Consider the following 6,773-nt stretch of genomic DNA (forward strand, 5'->3'; position numbering starts at 1 on the left):
ACCTCACCACCTGGAACTGATTCTTGTTGAATATTTAGTTCTCTTAACTCTTGTACATCCTGCAGTGTGCAACAAACATTTTGTAGATTTTGTTAATTAAAATATTTTAGAGTTATTATTACCACTATAATTTACTACTGCTACTATGAGGTCTAAACTTGAATAGAAGGATGGAAAATTGTTTTAATTTTGAGGCATAGTACATTAGATCTAGAAATGCTCAACACTGTAGATTGGCAACGTCATATTAGAGGTAACTGAATCAGCTATAGCAAGGAGTAAGGGGCTGTTTTTTCTAGGCAGTATAATAAATGCTGTACATGCATTGTCCCCTTTAATGCTCATGACTCATTAATAAGCTGTTATTCCTATATTGGAGATGAAGGAACTGAGGCAGCAGCCCAGTAGGGATTTGATCAAAATGTATTTGGCTTGGAAATCCAAACTGTTAACAACCATTCTCCATGGGCCGTCACCCAGCAAACAACTGGTAGAGCCTGGACAAATCAAGTGACTTGTATTCACCCTTTACAGCTTTGTCTCATGACCACAGACCCGAAGAGGTCACCAGGTCTTTCTTCTGCTTTTGATTAGAACTTCTAGAGCTAGGGATCCTGACATTTCCCCTAATAAACTACTGATGGCAAGCAATGCCCAAATGCTAGGAATGTCTTTGTTATGTGAAACAGATTCTTTGAAAGAAGATAACTGTGTCCTTGGAAGCTGGATGCTGAGTGCTTCGGGAGGAATACTGTGAAGAACCTTGTGGTTTTATGAGCTGACTGTACTCCACTTATTTCAAAGAGGTGAAAACCCAGGGCTGCCAATAGAAACTCTGGTGAGTTAGCATCAAAGCCATGTGACCGGTGAGCTGCTTCCCAAGCTATTTGTTACACTTCTAGAAAAGACAAAACACCAATAGTGACTGAGAAAGATCAGTGCTAGTGGGGGTCGGAGGTGAGAGGAAACTGCCTACAAATAAAGCACAAGAGAGTATTTTGGGCATGGCGGCAGTTATTCACAGGGGTAAGTGTCATGAAACTCACCAGGTACATTTAAAATGATATTTTTTATCATATGTAAACTATTTGTCAATAAAGTTGATCCATGTTAAAATGGCATGGATAGTTTTCTGTAACTGATGCATATAATGACTTCCTCAAACTGCTTCTTGGGGAGCGCTTCACCTCTTTCTCCCGCATTGCTGCGCTGATTCTTAACTCTAAAGCGTCCTGTTACTAGGAAGTGTCACTGTGACCTCTCCAAAGCCACTGCTTTCCTCTCCAGGGTCAATCTAGGAACCAAGCAGCCTTCAGAGGGAAGAAGTTGACTTTCATAGGACAAAAGCAAGCAATCAGTGGTCATTGTGAAAGGACATCGTTGAACCGTATTCCTTTTTGTTTAGCTCCAGCAGGTGTGCTAACAGACTGTGCTCAGGTTCTGCAGTCTGACCACTTGGAGAGATCCCTGGTTCCCAGAGAGGCTTCCTCATCCACACCACCAACAAAGACGAGCACTAGGCTGGCTGTGGGACATACATGTGGTCATTTATTCAAGTATCTCTATTATCAAGCTTATTATGTAATCATCATTTATATATTCGTAGGAATGAATTCAGTCCTTGTCCTTAAGGAGGATGAAGTTCAAAGCCTACCATGGGAGGCAAAACACATAATTTTAATACAATTCGTGAAAAAGCTTTCAGCCCAGATTGCTCCCTTCTACCTAGCACTAGGCTTAAAGACTGACCAAACTAGTATTGAATAAATGTTTACAAGATGGATGGATGGATGGATGGATGGATGGATGGATGGATGGATTAAAAGGAGCAAGCAGAATTCTGATCTCAGTGTGTCTGAATTAAGATTATTACTTGCAACTGGGCACAGTGGCTCACACCTATAATCCCAGCACTTTGGGAGGCTGAGGCCAATGGATCGCTTGAGGTTAGGAGTTCAAGACCAGCCTAGCTAACATGGTGAAATTCCATCTCTACTAAAAATACAAAAATTAACCAGGCATGGTGGTGAGCTCCTGTAATCCCAGCTACTTCGGGGGCTGAGGCAGGAGAATAACTTGAACCAGGGAGGCAGAGGTAGTGGTGAGCCAAAATTGTGCCACTGTACTACATCCTGGGCTGGGAGATACAATGAGACATTGTCTCAGAAACAACAACACAACAAAAAGATGATATACTTAGTTTGAAGGAAGAGGATTCAGGGAGTCCCCGCTATTAGAGATTCTGTCTACAAATCATATGGCCCTTTCCTTGGGCTTCTCTCTAGAAAGTTCCTGCAGAATCAGTAATTTCTTGGTAATTCAGTAGTCTGGTCAGATATTCCCTCATTGGAAGGAGTGGCAACAGCCCTGAAGGAAGCCAAGTGGTAGCAGGTAAAGGGGCAGACAGTGGGTGGGTGGGAAGGTGGGGAGGCAAATGACTCAGTTACAGCTTGCTGGGAATGGCTGAGAGGGTGAGGAGGTGAAGCTGCCTGCTTACTTTCCTTTGACATTTCTAAGCAAATGCCCCCAGATCAGACAACAGGCCACCATATCAAACTATAACATTTGGTTGATGTTCTCTAGAGACTCCTTTGTTTTATGTTGTTTTTCCAGACAGGCAATTCCTAGAAGAATCCATTGTGCCTGCCACTGTGGAAAACTGGCCAATGGCCTGAGTGGGATTTACTTTTAGCCAGGTTGTGCTAACCTGTATGAAAGCAAATATAAATTTCAAACAGAGCCAGAAGTCCAAAGTACTGGACCTCATGGCTTGGATGCAGAAAGTGATATTTGTTTCAGGAATCTGCTCTCCTGGAGAGAAACCGAAAGCTCTAACCTATTAAAGCTCAGAGTTCTCCATATTTTGCTTCTCATGAAAGCACACTAAATGCACAGTCAGTATTTTAAAATGAGCCACGTAGTGGAATATTGCTCAAATATAAAAAGAAATGAAGCACTGATACATGCTCCAACATGTATGAAATTTGAAAACACTATGTCAAGTGAAAGAAGTCAGCCACAAAAGACCACTTATTGTACAATTCCATTTATATGAAATGTTCATGAGAGAAAATCTATAGAAACAGGATATAGACTAGAGGTTGACTATGGCTGGGGGCGGGGGTAGAAGTGGGAGGTTAAGGGTGTTACGGTTAAAAGGCCAGAGTTTCCTTTTGGTATCATGAAAATATTCAAAATTGTGATGGTTGCATAGCTGTGTAAATACATTAAACACTGAATTGTACAATTACAACAGGTGAATTTTATGTATATATATAACAGATATGTGAATTATCTCTCAATGAAGCTGTTAACAAAGAAAATAATGAATGATGCATCTTGGTATGGTTTAGCTCTGTGTCCCCACCAAATCTCACTTTGAATTGTAATCCCCGTAATCCCCATGTGTCAAGGGCAGCACCAGATGGAGGTAATCCAATCATCAGGGCAGTTCCCCCGTGCTGTTTTTGTGATGATAAATGAGTCTTGTGAGATCTAATGGTTTTATAAGCGTCTGGCAATTCCCCTGCTTGCACTCATTCTCTCTCTCCTGCCATCCTGTGAAGAGGTGCCTTCTGCCATGATTGTAAGTTTCCTGAGGTTTCCCCAGCCATACGGAACTGTGAGTCAATGAAACCTGTTTTCTTAAAAATTACTTAATCTCAGGTGTTTCCTCATAACACTGTGAGAATGGATACGTGTCAAGTAAAGATGCGACTGAATACTGTGCCATGAAAGTAGCCAGTTTTGCATTTATTTCCGTTCCTCCTTGCCTGCATTTCTGCCCTCTAGATTTTCCATTTTATTGGTTTTAACATAGTATTGGTTCCCTCGTTAATTGATGAGTTAAATAAAATCTTGGCTATGTGGTTTTTTACAAATGAAAAAAAGCAAATGGAATATTTCTCATGAAGACTTTTAGTTTATCAAAATGAATCATACTGGAAGAACTGGAAAGAATCTTAATATCACCACTCTAAAATGAGCAGCTGCTATGTGCTGACACTGTATTGGGTCCTTCAGTATTTCTTTTACTCTTCACAACAACCTAGGCTCTTAAATAAGAATCCGTAGTCCTATGCTACAGAAGAAGTGGAGGCTAGAGCCAAATAAGAGACCCTAGATTACAAAGTAAGTGAGAGAGTCAAGATCTAAACCCAGGTTCAACTGACTTCTTCAATCCTCTTTATTTTCAGTTATAAAAAGACAACATAATTATAGTAAAAAAGCCAATTAGTGGAGTTAAGAATCTTGCAGCTAAACTTAATGTGTTATTAGATTTGTGCAAGTGATTTCAGCTGTAGCCTGATTATCGTGAGATGGAATCTTGCTCCGTGGCCCAGGCTGGAGTGCAATGGTATAATCTTGGCTTATTGCAACCTCTGCTTCCTGGGTTCAAGCAATTCTCCTGCCTCAGCCTCCTGAGTGGCTGGGTCTACAAGCGTGTGCCACCATGCCTGGCGAATTTTTGTATTTTTGGTAGAGATGGGGTTTCACCATGTTAGCCAGGATGGTCTCTATCTCCTGACCTCTGATCTGCCTGCTTCAGCCTCCCAAAGTGCTGGGATTACAGGTGTGAGCCACCACACCCAACTTGTAGCCTCATTATTTGTAAAATGGGGTGGGGGCGATGTTGAGTTGTTGATCTCTAAGGTATCTTTGTGCTATATTAGTGGCTATTCTGTGGACTTCAGCTATTGCTCTCTTCCCCCAGATTTCTGGAAGAAACGTTTTGTTAGCACTACAGTAATTCTGCCTCTCTTCCTGTCCCACTTAGCAGGTGACTCCCCAGGTGTTCCTTGTTTTGTTCAGAGTTATTCTTCTTTAAGATGCTTCTCCCAGAAATGTTCAGTCCTCTTGCTTCACCATAATGTTTTGGTCATTTCACTTTTGCCCACATAAAGGCTGCCAGTGGTTTGGGATGGATTACTATGTCCTCGTGATTATGGCATCATTTCCAGGAAAAGGTACAAGCACTTACTGAACCCCTTCTTTATGGCAGGTGCGGTGCTGTGTTGCCAGTGCAGTATTTTGAAAATTTGTCTTCCCCATGTTTCTCCCTTTGGCCAACCCAACTGCTCATGCACTGTTAGGAGAAATGTGGCAGGGCAAAAAGGAAAACTCAACTGCAATTCTCTCTGGTTTTGAGATTTTTCCAGACCAAAGCACAAAGTAGAATGTATATGATTTTTAGAAAAATGAAAAGAAAGCAGATTCTCAGGCTTTGTTAATGTCTTAGCTCGATGTGAAGAAAGGACTTCTTCCACACTAAAAAATGAGGATCCTAGGTCCCCAGAGAGATCACCGCAGAGCCACTGGAGAGACAACATCCTTGAGGAAAAGCTGCAGCACAGTGTCTGGGCAGCCAGGGCTGCAGGCAGCCTGGGAAAGATTCCCCTTGACTTGATGTCCAGATGGGAGCAGCAGGGACCCCTAGGACTCATGGGTCAGGCTCCCGGGACAACAGGCTCTCCAAGGTAGCTTCTGTGCAGAGCTTGACACAGTGTGGGATTTTGTAGCGTACCTTGAGGGAGCAGTGGGATACCTCAAAATGTTTAAGCATCCTCCCAGCCTGCTGTGAAGGGGAGCTTGAAATAAAAATTAAGCTGGTTTAGAGAAAATGTGATATTTCTTGCATATCCAAGTTTATCAATTGTGGATTGATAAATCTTTCTCTCTATATATATCCATTGTAAAGAGAGCTAGCTCTACATCTATATATATTTTTTATATTATATATATATGGCTATACCTCTCTCTGTATGTATATACATAACTCTAAATATATATATATGTGTATATAGATATACAGATATATGTGGAGAGAAAAAAAAGACTATATCTAGGTATCTAACCTTAATCTTTTACAAAATACTGACGTAGTTCTTTTTCTTTCTTTTTTTTTTTTTTCTTCTTTTTCTTCAGAGACGGGATCTGGCTCTGCCATCCAGGCTGGAATACAGTGGAGTGATCATAGCTCACTGTAGCCTCCACCTTCCTGGGCTCAAATGATCTTCCCACCTCAGCCTCCCAAGTAGCTGGGACTACAGGCATGAGACACCATGACCATCTGATTTTATAGAGATGCAGTCTCACTGTGTTGCCCAGGCTGGTCTCAAACTCCTGAGCTCAAGCAATCCTCATGCCTTGGCCTCCCAAATTGCTGGGATTACAGGTGTGTGCCACCGTACCTGGCCTGTGAAGTAGTTCTTATTGCCATTTTTGGGGTAAGGAAACTGAAGCCCAGGCAGATTTGGTTGTTCACGTCTGGCCCTACAGCTAGAAGAAACAGAGCCAGGGTTTGAGCCAAGGTCACTTCCTCTGGGACAATCTGGCAAATTAAGGCCAGGCAAGGTGATTCACACCCATAATCCCAACACTCTGGGAGGTCTAGGCATGTGGATCACTTGAGTCTAGGAGTTTGAGACCAGCCTGGGATGCACAGCAAAACCCCACCTCTACAAAAAATACAATAAGTTTGGGTAGGGTGCAGTGGCTCACACCTGTAATCCCAGCACTTTGGGAAGCCAAGGCAGGCGGATCACGAGATCAAGAGATCGAGACCATGCTGGCCATGGTGAAACCCCGTCTCTACTAAAATACAAAAAATTAGCCAGGTGTGGTGGCATGCACCTGTAGTCCCAGCTACTCAGGAGGCTGAGGCAGGGGAATCGCTTGAACCCAGGAGACAGAGGCTGCAGTGAGCCAAGATCGTGTCACTGCACTCCAGCCTGGCAACAGAGCAAGACTCTGTCTCAGAACAAAAAAAATAC

This window comes from Cebus imitator, unplaced genomic scaffold (assembly GCF_001604975.1).
Source record: "Cebus imitator isolate Cc_AM_T3 unplaced genomic scaffold, Cebus_imitator-1.0 Scaffold75, whole genome shotgun sequence".
Classification (NCBI taxonomy): domain Eukaryota; kingdom Metazoa; phylum Chordata; class Mammalia; order Primates; family Cebidae; genus Cebus; species Cebus imitator.